At 37.4% G+C, this 19357-nt stretch overlaps 1 protein-coding gene across 6 annotated transcripts in view; it reads right to left on the bottom strand.

The window, feature by feature from the left end:
* DLC1 (DLC1 Rho GTPase activating protein) overlaps positions 1 to 19357 on the bottom strand; it is a 281618-nt gene that overhangs the window by 185658 nt on the left and 76603 nt on the right. The gene's annotated exons all lie outside the window — the stretch shown is intronic.

Genomic DNA, 19357 nt, shown 5'->3' with positions numbered 1-19357 from the left:
GACAAAGGACCTCCCAAAGTCATTTCCAACCAATTGTTAATGTTGTCCTTAGTTTCTCCATTACTTGGTGGAAACTAAGTAAATTATTATCTCCTAAAATTACTAGTAAAGCAAGATTAGGCAGAAAGTATAGTTACTATTACTGAATGCAGCTAAGCATTTTGCTCAATGATTTACCACTCTACTGCATTTCAACTTAGTGTTAGTACTGTTGTTGGATATGTATTGCTGCTTTTGTATACAGCCTTACACAAAATACTTGTCAGTCATACCCTGGAACCAAGCCCATCCATAAACTAATTGCTATTATATGATAACTAATCTCCTTTAGGAAGTAAGAGAAATAGATTAGTAACTAAATAGCACTGTACATTCTTTTTAAAAACACCCCAAAATTATTGCAACTAAAGAGAAAGTTCAGCTCCAATAGTATTCTACTGGGATATCACTATATAGTTTTCTTTCACATCATTTCATAACAGCCATGATGGGCATTGTGTGACTTATACCAGGGCTGGCTGAGGATTTTTGCTTACTCTGTCAGCAAGAGCAAAAATACTATATCCCCAAATTGTATGCCCAGGTATTAGATGGAAAACCAGGTCTAGATTTTATCGTTCCCCCCTGCTTATTTATCTACTTCTATATTTTCTTGTACAGTAAGACACTGAAGAAATAAGCTGTTCCAATAAATAAATAAATAAATCATTAGAAATATTGACATGACAGATTACTGCACAATTGTCATACCTGAATTCTCAACACATTTATCTACAGGCTGTGTTTACACTGAAGATCAAGGCAGTAATAAGCAGTAAATGACAGCCTGAAATGAAATGTGGGCCTCCACAGCCAATGAAGAGGTAACTAGCGATGCAATAGCCGGCCTTGAGTCCGTCTGAGGCTGGGCTGCGTCTGCAGCATTTTCGTTTTTGTTTCTGTGAATTCCATTCGGGGTTTAGCAGGTAATGGCATCAGTGCTCAGCTCTGATGGTCTAGATCAGGAGGAAGGAAAAGCATTGTGCTCTGTGCTGGTGCCAGCTGAGAGATGAACTCCTGCCACCCAGTCCAGCCTGAAGTGCAATTATGTGCCTGCACATCTCTGTTTTGGGGAGCTGATGACTGATAGTTTCCCTCTGCAGCTGCTGCCTTTCAGGAACAGAAGGGGAGAAGTGCTTATCTCAGAAAAGACATGCTGCTCAATTCGAGTTCAGTCAGTCAGCCTGTGTCAGTGTGTGCATCCACAAAGGGCCCAGTAACCTCTAGTCAAGAGCTTGGAAGTTTGAGTGGTAGATGAAGTTGGCAGTAAATCCTGAGACTCAATGTATCTACATTTTAAATATGATAACAGTGATGTAGGAGATTAATATATATGTATATGAATGTATACCTGCATACATAGTATATATACACAAATATATAGGAAAAAAATGGATGCAAATTTATTATTTATTCCATCTGTGGCTCTGCCAAATTGGAGGTTTAAGTTGAAGAGCTTTCTCAAAAAGGAGGTAGGATAAAACAGACAAAAATGACAGAGCCAGCATTAAATCACATGCTTTAACTAATGTTTAACAAATTTAACTGGAGAATTCTAGTAATTGTGGCTAGAAATATTACAAAATCTCAGAACATGACACAGTCAGTTTTTAAACTAAATATAACATTTTTAAGCATTCTATAGTTGTAGTAAGATTGACATTGAAAAGACTTTTTGAATGAAAATGTAAAAAACTCTGGCCAACAATTTAGCTAGTAAGAGATGTAAAAAAGAATACAGGAAAGGAAAACTCATTATCACCATGAATAAGGAAAGAGAAGGATCTGAAAGGAAAGAATAAGAAATTCAAACTTGCTCCAGACTGGAAAAAAAAAAACAACAGTATTGTCAATCAGCACCTTGCTATGATCTCGGCAATATACTTCTGGTGGATTTTAACTGGACGAACACACCATTATAAACACTCAAGCAGGATGTTACTAACAATGAACAAGCTGCATTGTAAAAAAGCAGATGGAATAAAACTCAGGCATGCCAAGAAAATAGGGTACAAAGAGCCTTGGAAAAAGTAGTATTCAGGACAGGAAAAACAAATAACATAAAAAAGAAATAACCCTGAAGACAATATGAAATTGAGATTTTGGGGTCTTCTGTTATTCTTCACAAGCAGCCTGAAGTTTCATGTGGTCAACGTAGCGTAGAAAGTTCAGATATGAACAGCGACTAGCAAGGAATATTTTTAAAGTGTTGAATATCACCATTTTGAGAAGGTATTTGAAAAAGTTGTTAGCTTGGATATATTGCAGGGAAAACTTATTCACCTAGATTTAATTGTATATCTTTGAGAATCTCAGCATAGTGTGATTGTCATTTCCTAATGGCATGAGAGCAATATCAACAATTCAGATTCAAGAGAAATAGACACAGCAGATTACTTAATTTATTCAAGTATTTTCAGAAACGCTAGCTTGCCCTTTGCCTAACTCACCCTGCATCAGGCCACTGGAAAAATCTGAACCAACTTCTATGGCTTTGAAATGGGCTTACCTGACATGAACCAATTCTGTTAGTTCAACTGATCTGGGGCCACTAAATGGATCATCAATGATCCACACAATCTTGCAGAAGGGTCAACTGGTCTGGTAGTGATGTAGTTTCCAAAGTCTAGGGTTAAGAGGCAATGATCACAAATCATTTCAACCTTTCTACCCTCAAGTGAATTTTTAAGGAAGAGATCACAAACATAAGGATTGCAAATGGCAGAGTGAAGTTTCCTTTAAGTTCCTCAGCTTGAAATATTAAAGTTAGTTTCTCTAAAATATATGTTTGTCTTGAAGCATATCTTTATCTCTCCAAATTTGGAAAGCATTGCCTTCAGGAGTGTTGGAGGAAAATCTTGTTTCTGCTTGTTTTTTTTTTTGTCTGTCTCCCTGAGCCACAAGTACCTATTTTTTCCAGTTACATGGAGTGTTAGTCTGTATTGTGTCATTGAATATATGATTCTGACATTTGTGGTTTACTAATGGTTGAGTTAAAAAATTGGTAGCACAATCACGTTTGCAATGAACAATGAGCATATATTGAGGAAGTAGGGGAATAGCAGAGCAGCTGTGGGGCATGTTATGTCTGGCTCTGCATCTTTGATCCAAAAAAAGAGCATAAACACAGACAAAAGGAAACAAACAACATAGGCTATTAAAATTGCAAAAACTTTAATAACCAAGCAGTATAAAACACCTGGTTGTAACCACTAAGCCACAGTAAGAACAGAGAACAAAGTCAATATCCCCTATGACACATCTGTGGCTGCAGACAGAACACAGTTTATGAAATAACCAGAAATGATTGCCTAACTAGGTAAATCTATCTTTTCAGTGATGTCACCCTACCTTGATGCAGAATTTCTGTGAAAAAAATAAAATGAAAATAAACCCAAATTCCCAAGATTTGCCAGTTAGAGAGGATAAGGCGTAATTTAGTCTCTAGGTAATAGAAAACTCTTGAATTGCACTTGAACAGTAGCTTTTAGTGCTTAGTGACATGATTTAATGGTGGACTTGGTATCGTTAGGTTCAGGGTTGGACCAGATGATCTTAGAGGTCTTTCCCAACCTAAATGAAATGATTCTAAGTGATTTTCAGGTTATGCAAGTAGGGTAACATATAATTCATGCTCGGCAAGATGGACCTATTGAAGGAATCATAACACTCATGCATCTAAAAGTTAGTTTCTGAGTTAAGCCTCACCCAAGTAAAGACCGAGTGGAATATCAGTGAGTACAGCTGTGGGAATGAGTATGGTATAGCCCAATGATATTTAGTGAGTCATAGACTACTGCAGTATTACTTCAGTTTCAAATAATTCAAGTTACTGTAATCTTAACTACAAAGGGACAGGACAGATCATTAGTAGATACGACAAATTATACACTTAAAATATAACAAAAGTAATCTCTCTACTGTTAGCGAGCACCATGGGAAGGCTTCTGACAGGTCTTTGAAATCCAAATATAAGCTCCAAGAATTCATAGTGTTATTTTTGGATCAGCTAGGCACATTAGTGGGTCTATGCTGCGTTATCATTCAGTAACAATGATGGTGCTATAGAAATTCAGTGCATTTAGAGACTGGTGCTAAGTGAAAGTAGTGAAACTATTTTAATTCTTGGGTTTAACAAGATTAAGGATTGTGCCTGTTGGACACTTAATTGTTTAAGTCAAGAGTCTGATACTCTAATTGACCTTATGAGATCAGAGTGTAAAGAGAAAGCCCAGAAATTGGCCTGACCTGATTTTCACAAATCCTCAGCTTCACAAATCTCAGCTTCATTTTCAGTAGTTCCAGTTTTCAAGTTAAGAGAGTAAAATAATTAACTGGTCCTTTCTTCACAATTGGTGTTACTGAATCTCCACATAAGATTTAGTGAATCAATTTCAGGTTGGTAGAATCCATCTGTTAACAAGCCAGACAGACTTGTTAACAGCCAAACTGTTCTGCAAAAATGTAGACTCATAGAATGATTTGGGTTGGAAGGGACCTTAAAGACCATATAATTCCAACTCCTGCCATGGGCAGGGACACCTTCCACCAGGTTTTCCAAAGCCCCATCCAATCTGGCCTTGAGCACTTCCAGGGATGGGGCATCCACAGCTTCTCTGGGGAACCCGTGCCAGTGCCTCACCATCCTCTGAGTGAAGAATTTCCTCCTAACATCTCATCTAAATCTCCCCTCTTTCAGTTTAAAACCATTACCTCTTACCCTGTCGCTACACTACCTGATAAGGAGTCCCTCCCCAGCTTTCCTGTAGGCCACCCACATAGAAAACACCTATTTGTAGGGCTTGAAAAAAAAGTGGGGGAAGGAGAAATATCAAGATTCAGGGAGCGCTGGTAAACTAAATGGATAAAACCAATGGATAATAAAGAATCAGAAAGAGTTAGGAAGCAGATTGTATGCATTAATGTTTCCCATGTCCACATCTGTTTATACCAATTTAGCTGGATTCCAGAAAAGCACACTTTAAATGCTAAATCTTTTAGCCAAACTGCTATGCTCATATAAATCAATAAGTCCACAATTCTGGCTACTCTTATGTATGTACTCTTATGTACTCTTATGTATGGAAATATCTGATCAGGCTAAGTTTTTCAGTCTCTTAAGATGCATAAGCACATGCCATGTAACTGTTAGGCTTTTTTTATTAAGCAAAATAAAAATGAAATTTGCACACTTCTATTTCAGCTGGACTGGCTCCACAGTTTCCAGCTGGGCAGGCTTCTTTTCCAGGTGACTCATTCCCCTTTGCGAGTATGCAATGTGCAGCCTATGGTATGTCACTAAGACGTGTCCGCTTACATATACAGAGAAGAAGTTTAATGAATCATAAAACCATGATGTAGTAACAATAGCATGTCCTCAAGCAAAAAGTATAAAACCACCAAAGCACGGAGTAAAAATGTTTGTTTCAAAATCTGCCCTAAATGGAAGCATTAATACGTATATTTTTAACCTTAATTTGCTTCTTTCATAAATTAAAGTTCTTTTGCTAACAACAGAATGAAATGCAAATCTTCATTTTAGACTTGATCCTTTGCTTTTCAGAATTAAAGTCCAACTGGTTTTACTACGATTCACACTTCAGAAATTGTTCATCTCGGAAGACTCCCCCGGTGCAACACAAACAGCGACTTTTGGTAATGGGATATCATCTCCAGTTAACTGGCAAACGTGGCAAGCAAATAAATGAATAGACTCATGCTTCATTGAAACTTTACTATCTTCTTTAAAAATAATAGTTGATCTTCTGTATGATGAAGCATTAACATTACTCTGTCCTCTACATTTCTCTCTGTGTCCTATAATAACCATACAACCGTATCGGTATCTAAATTCATAAAGAAGGAAATAATAAGATGTTTGGCTACTCTTTTAAAAACCTTTGAGATGTAGGGTTTCCTAATATCAAAAAAAATAAACATTGCCACCGCATCTTGTGACAAAAGCCTAAAACATCTTTAAAGGCCGGCATAGCTTTTGCATGAAATATGTCTGCAGAGAAAAAAAAAAATTGCTCGAGGAGGGAGAATGAGGCTTTTGGAATAGTTAACGACAGCGCAGCTGGCACAGATTAGCCTATGTCCTCATACAATCAAAATGTTTCTATTAGAGAACTTGAGATAACTAGCTTGAGAGCATTTAAGTGTACTCCAGTATTTTTTTTTCAATTTAATCAAGCATTATCTCATGAGATATGACTACATTATCCCAGTGGAATTGAAGAATTACCAACCCTACACTATTTTATACATATATTTAATATCAGGTTATTGGGCTTGATTTTTATCTATGGTGTATGCCAACTTTTATCGGCTTAACAGAAGACGTACCATGGCAGAATCCACTCGGGAAGAAAGTAACATCGCATGAAAGCTCCAGCTACTGATTCACAGGTGAGGCCAAAAGTATGAAACCACAGCCTCAGAAATGCAGAGAAATACATGTCTGGGGAAAGATCCTGTCCCATTCCACTGCCAGTGCCAGGGAAAACTATAGTGAATTTATAGGCAGCACCAGCTGGCCTCCCAAAGGAAGGACGGCAGTAAGAACACTGCAGACTTGAGGAACATTCGGAGAAATTATAGCAACAGTCCTGGACCAGGGATTGCTGGGTTTGAAGAACAGGGCATGTGGAATCTCAAAATATTTCTTACTGTATTGCAATTTAATGTTAAAATAAACGTCATTGTTATCAAACACGTCCGTCTACGCGTTGAAGAAAGATAAATGGATAACTACAATTTTCAATAAAATATTTATAAACTTTAGTTCCACTGTTATTTGAGTTAAATCCTGCTTCCTCTGACTCATATCAACGGGACACAAATGCCAATACGTCTGTTTCACTAAGTGTGTTTATTAACACAAGCAAAATACCATTTGGCTCCTCTGCATTTTAAAAAATGAGATAATAGAGCTTATCATCAAGCTAAATTACTAGATGACTGTAGATGAAATCTGAGGCTTTTTTAAGTAACCAGGAGTTTGCTAGCAACAAAATTAGGATTTCAACTAGGTGATTTCTATCCGTCTGTTGTGTGTATCGTCCAGGACAAGCACGCACAGGAGAGGCATTTTCATTCCAAGAGTTTCTTTTTCTGTTTTCCAGGGCTTATTTTCCTGTTTTAAAGGAATGGTTCTGACTTCATGCTAGACTCTGCTGCCACTAGAGGTGTTTATGCCTAGGAGGATAAATGTCTCTAAATGTGCAATTAAGTTCAATAGTCGTATTGATATGTATATACCATCAGAAAAGGCTAGGCTTTTATTCAATTCCTGAAAATAAAAGAGATGAATAGAGAGCTGAGATGAACATTTGCTTACAGAGAAGAATTGCAGAAAAAGGCATTGGGAAAATTGCAACGTATTTTCCTCAAACTGCTGTTTGGAGACCTCAGGAAGCACGTGCAAATGTGTAAGAGCACACCTACAGGTTACTTTGTGTGGGACTGTGCAAGAATCAGAAGTTCATCTAAGTATGATTTGATGCACAGTTGCATCAAAAATACAAGACTTGTCCTCACAGGGATCAAAGTGTGAATTTTAATATGGAATGTGAGGGAGTACAACAAGCAGAAGCAATACTGCAACACTGAAAATCAGCTTTCAAAACTTCTAAGGAAATTCTACCAATGTGTCTCAGATAATTGTATGGCTCCTATTACTACAACGTTTCTGTGCGTCTTCTTAATATATTTAACCACCCAGTACTCTGTGACAAGGGAAAATGATTTTAATTCCATTTTAAGGTTGTGAAAATGAGAGCCAGGAGAAGTGCTTCTCCTAAGGCTAAACCAGGACTTGAAGCTAAGCAACAGTGCTGGCCGCTGGACTAAGTTCCCCTCTGTTTTTAATCCTGCTTCTCTGATGTATCCCTGGAGTGATAACATTTGGAAGTGTATTGAATGCTCTGGTTAGTGGGGTAAGAACTGTGTTCGCTATGACTGTGTCTGTGGGGGATGTTGTATTACTGGTTCTCATGTTTCAGGCTCCGTTCTGACAGCGTAATCAAACCGGAAAAATGTAAATGAGAGTTTTCTTTATATTTGTTGAATGCACGTACTTTCTTGATAAATTTAACAAGTGGGGTTTTTTTAAATGTTCTGCCCCCACCTCTCTTCATCTCCAGAGACTTCCAAAGCAGCTCTGTGTAGCTTTATGTTTATCAGATTTTTTTTCCCCTTTTCCTCTCTGAGACAGGAAGCTGAGGGTTTTGACCTCATCTGGATCTTTCCCAGTGTCAGGAGGTGGTCTGTTCAAAAAGATTCCATGACACTGATCTCTTCCCGATTTATCAGATAGCTAGGTCAATAAATAAGGTCTCTACTGTTTTTTTCCACAGCTGTGAAACAACCAATGGACTCCTCTGAGGGCTAATTATCAAATCTTTTGAGTTTTTCTTTCAAGGAAAAAGCATTATCTTTCCGGTTAGTAAATTCCATTGCAGCATAACTTAGCAGAGACTGTCTAATTGTAGGAGCCCTGGCTCCCATAAAGCAGTGCTTTTAAGTGAAATGTTAACATTAGAGATCTCTTTCTTGTTGGGAATTTTTCTCTGGCCTGCTAGCAGTATATTTTCACATAGTCACTAAACCCTTTCAGTGTTTTTATAAACAGGTGGTAGGGCAATTGTCATGCACGAGTGCAGCAGGTAACAAAGAATAGGATTCTTCCGTGTAACTTCCATGGATATGGATAGTGAGGGTACAGCAGTAAGTGACAGACAAATATGCAACTTTCCAGATTTGTCATTTTTCTGTCTCCTCGTAGCCAAAATACCCAGCCCTTGTGCTGCTGCTGCCTCCCCACAGGACTGGCCATATCCTGTCCCAGGTGAGGCAGTTCATTTGACAGTGGATACAGCTCAGCAAAAATATCTCCATCACTAATGAGGAAGCATCTTTTCTGACATTCTAGGAAACAAGGAAATGTGGATGGCTCTGGTGACTATCAAAACAACTTCCTTAAAATATCTGGCAGAAGTAATCAGAACACTCCTAAAAGATCACATGTCCTGATAGGAACACTACTATTTTATTCCAGAGGAAGCTTTCAATTAAAAAAAAAAAAACAATTAAATGGTTATTTATTAACAGATTTCCCTGAGAGTTCAAAATTCCTGGCTACCAAAGGTAAGTCACAGGCTTAGGTTCACAAAAATACCCATGATATTGCCAAATTCTTTCTCTATTTTTTGCCTTATTTTCCATGCATTATATTATTATGACTGGGATAATACTTTTATAAGTTATGTAATTAATAGGATTCTACCGTCATAATAAGTGAAAATACACATAAATGCCCATTTTGACTACATGGTATACCCTCAAGGTTTAAAGATGTATTGGAATTCAAAGAACTCTCCATCCCTAACACACCAGCGCCTTTGATTCAGAATAAATAACAGGACTTCCCTGTTTTGATTTGTTCATGATTGCACTGATGTTGCTATCAGTAATTCTTCTCCCAGTGTGCTAAGTTTGAGCTAGAGTCTCTCTAAACAACAAATCAACAAGGTAGGATGTTTACTGGAGATTATGTGATAAAAATGATATACAGTTTTTAACAAAAAGCTTCTATAATGAATATTTCTAGAAACTCTCATACTGCCTTTTAAAAGACAGAAGTAAGATGCAGATGGAGATCATTTCTAGAGGACAGACTGAACTAGAACAAATGAATGCTTATCTTATTTCCCTACAGAGCATGCAAAGTGATATAATCACAAAGCAACTGTTCCACACTGCCAAAAATGATCAAAACCACTGCCATGTAATACATATGCATACAACATGGAGGCTCCCAGAGAAAGAGAGAAGATTTTATGCTTTTGTCATGGTAGAGAAGACAAATCTCACTATTTGTCATGGAGTAATGGGAACCATTCAGGCACACAATGACCGACAAGGTAATGAAGTAGATGCCAGAGATTCCTCCCGACACATGGAGGATCCTTGTGCATTACTGGGTTAAGTCACAGATCACATTGCTATGCTTGCTGGCATTATGATCTGGGTGTAAATCTTTGGCAGTGTTAAATAAAAGAGCATCCTAACTAGATAAATAGCCCAAATCCAAAATATCCACTATAAACCATATTTACCATTACACAATTCTATACACAAGAGTGTTTTTTTTTTTCCCCGTCTGTACAGAATTATATTTCAAATTGAATCCAAGCACTGTATACCACTGAATCAAATGTTAGGGCTCACAATAAACATGAGTCTTAAAACAAAACTGTACACAAGTATTTCCTTTGCATATTTGATACCAAAGAAAATAAAAAAGCCTTGAGATAACCAGGAGAGAGCAATAAACTCTAGCTATTGAACTTCTCTTTTGTCTTGAAGATCCTGGGGTAATACCAGGGGTAAAACCATCCCTGTTTTCAGCTCCCTTAACACTTAGTGTTTAGTAATCCCACAAGCCATTTTTGGTGAAAAATGTGTTCCATGAGTATTAGGGAACAAATTAGCTATTTCTGTTTCAGTCTGCTCACACACTTTCTCTTTCCCTTGTACAACCAAACCACACCTTTGTAGCGCACAATTCTGTCCTTACCAAAGACTGGAGCTAATCTTTATGGCAACGGTGGGGGCTATTAACTACCTTTCCATAGAGTCCTACTATCAAGGGCCTACAGAATAGTAATAGATGAGCAAATAGCTCCCTTCTCCTACAGGCAGTAATTAAGAAAGTAAAAGAAAGCTAGTATATAAGACCTAGCCTCTCTATTTCCATTTCAGACATATTAAAATCAATTAAGCATTTACACTATGTAATGCTCGTTCCTTTCTCACTCATCACTTCTTCAGATTGAGTTTGATTATACTTGCATTATGTTCCCTGTCTAGATCATCTGCAGTATATAGTTTTGTTTTTGACAATGTTTTATGTTGAAGTGCAGTAGGACACTGACTTGTAAAACTCTGGGAAACGCACATCAGGAGGATGCATTCATGGAGAGCTGAACAGCTGGCCAACAGAATGAACAAATTACCACAAGACTACTGGGAATTAGCGAGAGAACTAGAAAGCACAAGCACAGGGGGAAAATATTCTTCTCTAGTTTTACATTGGATCTGATGCATTTCAGACAGCTGAAACAAAAACTGTAGTATAAAAACCTCAAGAGACTGACAAGTTTGCTTAGGGGCTAAATTTTAATCTTGAGTCATGAACCCATATTTTTCTACCAGGGAATATTTATCAGATGCATCTAAAAGGAAACTGCAGCATACTGACCTCTTTTAAAAATCTGTCTTGAGAAGATTTGTTGGTAGTTAACTTTGTCCAGTCATAACAGCTGCATGTTTTGCAGCCAGTTTTGCCAGGAACGGAGGACAGACTGGAAAGCTTTGCAATACCCTCATACCACAAACAGCGGGTGTATGATACTGTGACCAGTACTGAGAATGGAGCAGGGCTTTCACATTTCCTTCTTTAAACCTATACCTGCTGCAATGTGCAGACGTGCATCTGCTACCCTTTGAGGTCCTTTTTTTCTTTCTAATATCTGAAGAATTTTCCCTGGCTAATGGCCATCTTAAAATACATCTTTTTCTTTGTGGAGCACTGCATTACCATCAGTCAACTCAGCCATGAAGCTAATGCAAGATACTAAAGTGGACCACCAAAAGGAATCCAGTTTGCATGTTCTGAGCCTGCTCCACATCATCATCTATCACACTTTATATCACATCAATCAGCAAACTCACTTCAAAAACGTGCTCCTGGCCCAGTATAAAACACTACAATAGATACGTGCCCTAACCCACTAGCACAAACCTAACTGAAAACATTGAGAAAAACTGCTCCTTTAGGAACTGCAACTCACACTTTACCATTGAGGTTGTTGAATTTTACATGCCATTGCACGCTGAGAATATAAATTCTAGTTTCCTCATTTTGGGATGGTAGGTTACTTATAAGCAACAGGAAAGAACATAGAATGGCTTACAATTCAAACGTTCATTTTAACCATTATATGATAAATTTGCTTAAATATAACATAGCTTACCTAACCATGAGCAGTCAAGTAGTAATGTTATATAAAAGTCCAAAAAAGAGATTGTAGTTTAAAATACTGACTACAGTATTTTATAAAACTGTTGGATTAAAGGGTTGGGTAATAAATACTTGCAGTTAAAGCAATGTCATATCTCATACAATTTTACTAGTTCAAAGGCTCAGAATAATGAGAGCAAAAGCATCTGTGATGGGCCAATATAGGTTAAGTCCCTTCAGCCAGCCCTAGTGAATACTGAGGATGGTAAAAATAGGTAAGGCAGAAAAAAATGTGATAATAGATAACAGATATAATATAATAACAGATAGTTTATACTTGATCAAATCAACACACTGAACTTCAAAGAGGAAATTTTTACACCTGCCTTTCACATCAAGCTTGTTCCTCACACAAGTATTATTTCAGTAGATGAGATCAAAAGACATCTCAGCCTCAAATAAGAATCAGCCACTGTGGTCCTTGAGAATCCTCAGCGCGTATAAACACAGAAGTAAAACGTACCCACAGAATAACTGAAAGGAAAAAAAAAAAAAGCAGGAATTGCAAATAAAAGTTACAGTTGCCTACTCTGACATCGGCTCCTCAGTGACTTTTTTTTTCCCTCTCCCTTAGGAATTGCTTGTGATCATTTCTCGCCTGAGTATTCATGTGAGCACTCAGGAGTGATATGCAGAGGTACAAACAGACAGGTTGCTCTGCATTTTAAAGGACGAGTTACTTCAGATTCAGCAATTATTGTTTTAACCTTTTTTTTTTCCCCTCCCCCTGCAGTTGCAGAGCTCTGAAATTAAGGAAGTACATCTGTACCCAAATGAAAACAATTCGTTTCTCAAATGACTATTTTTTGATTAGAAGTCAGTACTGTAACAGTAATTAAAACAGCTGTAACAGTAATTAAAACAAGAACATATTTTCAGCTACTGGCTCTGCAAACTCCTCCTTTCCCTCCCCCAAATGATGTGCCTTAGCAACAGTAAGGTGACTTCCCTTGAGGTCACCAGCAGAACTTCAGGGTTTGACAGATTGGCTATAATTGCACTATCCCACTTCGGTCAACACAAAAATGCCTTAAGTTTTCAAAACGACACTCTCTTAAAGCAGAGGTCGGTGGAAAGCATAGGGACGGAAAATCTGTTTCTATTTCAGTTGTGTATCTGGTAAGATGGAAAATTTTTCAAGTCTACACAGATGGTAAATAAATTTCTGCTACATGAGGCAGTTCCTGGAATAAAGAAATTTTCTCAAATAACAAGTGCCAATTTTTTTTTTTTTTTAAACAGCAAGACTTATTTTTAACTTTCCCAGGGACTTGTTGAGAGAACTGCAGAAGTGTCCTTTCACCTTCAGAATCCTGGTCTAACTCCAGAAATAGCCTCTAATGCCGTTCTCAGCATAGATGAGTTTTCTTTACACTTTAAAAGATGTTTCAAAGCAAAGATCAAAGCTCCGCAATTATGCTTTGCTGCTGGTAAACACTCCTGCTGAACGCTAGGGGTAGAAAATAAAGCTTCTATTTAAACCCTAAGGCAATCATCCCTGCTGACATTTAAACCTTCATCATTATGCTCCATGAGGCAATGCTGTTGACATGGACAGGTTGTCCTCCAGGAAGTGTTTTCTCGGGGTGCAAGCATCACTAAGTGTAATGGAAAGGACTAGTCCAAAACTAGGGACCAAGACACTACAGGCTATCCCTGCTGATGAAGTCGTGAGAAGACACTTTTTTTTTTTTTTTTTGGTGTGTGTGTCAGGTCATCTTAGACAGCCTCATAGGAGGACTTGGTAGAGATTTGGCCCAAATGTTAAAGTGATGGCTGGGCAAAGGGACTACGAATCTTACTCTTAATGATGTCTGGAATAGCTCTATCCATCATACCAAGGCAGAGTACAAGTCATGGAAGTTGCTCATCTTTTCTTCCGGCAACTTTATATTCCCTTCCTAACCTGTTCACGGGACTCCACGACTCTGCGTTGCTGCTGCCTTCGGTCTGCAAAGAAACCCTATAAAATGATGATGCTCATGAGGAGAAAAATATACAGTATTCTCAAGTCACTGAGTGATCTTTCACTCACACACATGAGGAGAAACAAGCTCTATGAGGTTAATACTGCCACACAGAGATGAAGGTGTGAAATGAAGAAAAAAATTAATCGAAGAGTTTCTGAAAAGGCAGGAGTGAAAGGGAAGAATTAGTGATCTTAACATGCTGACAAGAAGAGTACAGATAAGATAAAGAATAACATTTTTGTCTGACTGAAAGTGTGGATGACCTAGAAAAAAATTAATTGACGTTCTAATCTTAGGCTTTTGTTACTGTCCCCAAGACAGCAGGATTCAGGAATATATGTTTTTCTTCTGAATCTGATTAAAGCTGAGTCCCCCACAGTCATAACTATTCATAGACTTCGGTCTGCAAAAACACTACTGATTTAAAACACACATTGCAAAAGAACCTGCAGTTGCAATATGACTTTTCTAAAGGCTTATTAGAATGTTTGTGAAATTTGCTAAATTAAAACTTCCGCAGAATATTTATCCACAAGAACCTTAATCAAGGAACAGCTATGGAGGAATTTCTCCCCAAATTGTTTGTGACTACTACTGCCAGTATTGAGGAAGGCAGATCATTCAGGAGGTACTTCTGTGAGCTGAGAAAGCTTTGTGCAGCTAAGAGTTGAACACTATGTGGGAAAATCAACTAATTTTCACCTACTCAATTTCCAGTTTTCCACCACCTATATAACAGTCTCTCCGTATTTCTGTCCTGTTTGTCCTATTTCTTCTCTTCTCCACTCCCTTGCTATTTTACCTTCTATATAAGTGTAAAGCCTGAACAGGATACTATGCTCATCTACCACAGCAGCTTGTCACCATCTATCAAGCAGTAGGGAATTTTTGTAAATAGGTGAGTTTACAGTGCTGGAATGAATTCAGTGGATGCAGTGAGGTGTGATGTACACATACAGTTACCATGAAATTTGTGTGAGATAAATACAGCTTGGCATTTACCAGAAGAAAAGTGGATGGTTTCAGAAAATCTGGGTGTAGGAAAGTAGCTTAGTTTACATTCCCAAATTTTTGCTTGTGGCCATGCTCTTTCATTTTCATCACAGTGAAAAATGTCAATTTTTATTCCAAAATATATTCAAAGTTACGTGCTGCACAAGCCATAAGCTTTAGCACTGCTGATTTTTTATGTATTTCATGCCCTCATACCATACAGCCATGAATCACACATATCAATGTGCATGATATCATCAGTGTGTGTAAACCTTTTTAAGGAGAATGATAATACCAGCCAAGAGATTAAAACTTGTAGTACAACAGAATCAGCTCCTTAAAGGTTTTGTTATTATTATTAAAGTAGATATATTAGATAATATATTTTAGGCTAAAAAAAAGCTACCCAAATGAGTAAGACACTCAGGATATCCAAATAGGAACCTTTGTTTAATTGAATCTGCTATGTGCAAAAATGTTTGGGAAGGAGGCATCCCACGGGAAAGGATAAACAAACTTCCATTTAACATAAATATTTTACGTATTGCATTTGCTATTTTAACTCTCACGTAAGGTGAGACTGCAAAAACAATGTGAAACTTAAGATATGAAAGTTATTGCTGTAACAGGGCACATTATTGAAGGACATCCTCACGTTACAGTGAGCCAATTTTTCATTAACTCTGTGTGTATAAGCCAAGTTCATTGTGTTCTACTGTTGTAAAAGCACAAGACATCAGCTAAGACAGACTTATGAAGGAGACCAAGGATCTGGTTTACATTTGTCATACATTTACCCCAGCACATGCACACAGTCATGCATACATACAGAGAGCTGTATTGCTGCTCACATTTTTTTTTCCCAGGAGAAAGAATATCCATCTGAATTTGAATTCATAACCATTTTAGGCCATATCCTTCAGAGTCTGGAATGTTTTTTGGCAGCAGAAACAGTATTGTTTCGTTTCGTAAAATGTTCAATACACCCTATCTGTGGCATAGACCCCCTCGTCTCCACAAACCTCCTACAGTGTCATTAAGAGAGAGAGAGTGCGGTAGAATGACACGAACATGAGCAACACATTTTTAGGTAGCTTTTGAGCAAAGGTACTACCAAGGTGGGAAGTAAGCATAAGAAAACCTGCAGAAAACATTTTGCAGATTGTTCCCACCCTGCTGCAGTTCAACCCGTGGGGGCTTCATTGCTTTCTTTGCTTTTAATTACTGGAATTGGTCAGATGCCTGCGGACTTACCCACCACCATACTGATGTGGCCAAATACTCCTCAACAGCAGTGGCAAAGATGCCACTGCTGCAAAGCCTCAGCTCCCAGGGCTGGCCAGGGTGGGCTGCTCTTCTCTGCCTCCTCCCCAGGCACAGCACTGCTAACAGAGGAGCTTTTGGTTTTAGCACGGGGCAAGTCTGCAACAGACAGGTGTGCTGAAAAAACTGCTGTGCTCTTGCTACAGCTTCAAAGGCTTACTAGTACAGACAGAGGGAGTGCTCTGATACTGACTTTCCAGGTTACTGCTCCACTGCCTGGGTTTTGATGGAAGCTGTATCTCCATACGCCTCTCAGATCTCTGCTCTCTCTCAGTTGTTAATTCAAAGTGAACATCGTGGTGGTGAAAAGGCAGGATGAACAGTTCCAGGAAGGAAACTCCTTTTCTTATATTTTGCTTTTACCAATGGAAAAATGTTTTGTGGACAGTGGTGATGCCCCATGTACTCCAGAAGGCTTTGCCGAAGTGTTTTAATTCTGCTTCATATTTCCAGAAGCTATACATTTATTTTTGTCTACTAAGCCCACTCCTTTCTCATTTCTTAGCTTAGTTCCCTCAAAAATGTGGTGTGCTATTCTCGTGCCATTTTAGGAAGTTGGTCATTGGTCCATTCATTTATTATGACTTCAAACTGGCAATTTATAGTCTACAAACAGCAAATAATTGCCCTTTACCGTTCACAACTTCTTAAAAATTAATTTTAAAAACAAGAAAATTTTTTTAAAAGTTTTCATTGAATTATTTTGAACCCAGACAAGATTAGAAATTTCTGAGTATTACTGCATGAAACTAAAGTTCTCTGCATTGATCCCTAGAGGTGTCTAATATCGCTTTGGTGGAGTGATCGTGTGTGACTATGAACCATATATAAATACAAATACTTTCATGACCATTTTAGGTAGCTGAAATCCAACTAATGCATAACTTGATGTGCAACAGTCTCTTGGTTTGCAGTCTAGACAACGCTGGCAGCCTCTAAAATTTATTGCTGAATACTGTCACAAAAATGTGTCAAATTAAAATTTGCATAAAGGTTATACTGTAATGGCCTGGCAATCATCCCATCCTGTACTGAGCTTGTTTTAAATACTTTTCAGATTGTTTGAAATACATCATACTTCAGTCCAAACACAAAGGAAGTCTGTGGGAAAGCATTCTTTAGCTTCCCAGATGGAGATAATATTTAAGATACATATTTTCATGAGAGGAACAGAGTAAATTCATGGTCATCTAATCACATTAACAGAAATGCTTTATGATCACCACTTTCTACTAATTACCATAGATAATATGCATAATTAAAAAAAATCAGCTGTTTTAGTCGATTTATATTTTTGTACTATATCTTCATTGTTAAATGGTAAATTTAGGAAGTAACTTCTCAATGCAGAAAAGAGAAATATTCATGACAGCCAAGATGGTTTAAGTTTGTTTTGTTTTTAAAGAAATCATACTATTCGTTTTGCTTTACTTGCAGCTCTTGCCAGATTCTTCCTGATGCCTTGAAAATTATGACCATTTAGTAGCAATGTGCAAATACAGCAAATTCTTTGTGGTGAAGCAACTGTTGATTTCAGTTGCCCACTGTACTAATACTACAGACTGTAGCTCTGAGACATGTGGCTTACAACTAGCCTTTCAAAAGCTCTTGTGGCTTCAGATCTCTCATCAGTTTTTGATAGCACTCATATTAACGTTATAGCTTTGGAAAAACATATATATATACTTTCCTAAAACTTTTAAAAAGTAGGTCTGAAAATGAAAAGAGATGTGGAAGTGGAACAATAGCAAATTTAGATTCTTTACATGAAAAAAAAAAAGATTTCCATTGTTTGAATGACCATTTTGTGAACAGAGATACCAGATTTCCACAATTTGTATTTCCCACTGTCCTTCACAAAACTCAGAAAAAAACATTCGCTAGATGCCAAGATGATATTATTCATCTCCATGTATGAAAACAAATCTATTCTGGCATAACTGCATATCTGAATTATACAGGAAATATAGTTAAAGAACAATAACTTGAAAGTAATTTTGCTGCGATAGCTGCTTCTACAGTTACTAGCTTCTGTGGTCTCTAAGGTTACAAATTACTACAACACCCAAGTTCAGCAAGGCACTTAAACACATCCAAAAAACACAGCAGTTCCATTGACATACATTAATGCTTTTTTAATGTCTGGATTTAACCTGCAGAGCCTTGGTCTCTTATGGCCATTGTTATCCAAATTTTCAGAATTTCTAATTATCATAATAACTGGAGAATGTAGGAGATCATGTTCTGCATGTTGGATTGCTCCACTAGAATATTTGCAAGAGAATTATTAAAAAAATACATACTGAGAAAAACTGTGAAAAATGAATGCATTTATACATCACTTTTTTTTTGTAAAGATGTAAATAAAAATAATTGACTTTGAAAATCACTAACCTTTACAGCTGTCATCTTGCTCTAGCTGAACCACATTTGCAGACTAAATCTCATGATAAGGTAAATTCAATTCCCTATGGCCAAATCAGGCTATAGCATATAAGTCATATTCTCATTTTTAATTGTGTTCCTGCATACTCCTTTCATTTATATTTGTACTTTTATCATCTGTGCATGTCTTTCCTAGGCTGACCTGAGTTACTGCTACAATGCAACCCTAGCAAGGGTGTATGCCGAACCAGTCCACATCTGCCATTATTACCTATGTACTAATAATTTAGTCTGGGATCCCTACTAAACCAGTTTCTATACAGAAATACACTAAGAGCTATGCTAAATTAAAAAAAAAGAAATTGAAGACTGGTATGAAAATGGAAATTTAAATCAACTTAAATTAATTCAGCTTATTATTAATAATATAGTTTTTTATTTTTTAAATTAAATTATACCAGTAAACAAAGACAGGATCATGGTAAGTGGGGATTAAGACACCAGAAAGACATACTTGTGACAGGTCTGGAAACCTAATGGCTGGTATTTTTATGGCAAT

This window comes from Anser anser, assembly GCF_964211835.1.
Source record: "Anser anser genome assembly, chromosome: 4".
Taxonomy (NCBI): domain Eukaryota; kingdom Metazoa; phylum Chordata; class Aves; order Anseriformes; family Anatidae; genus Anser; species Anser anser.
This window is presented reverse-complemented; position numbering and strand designations above follow the sequence as displayed.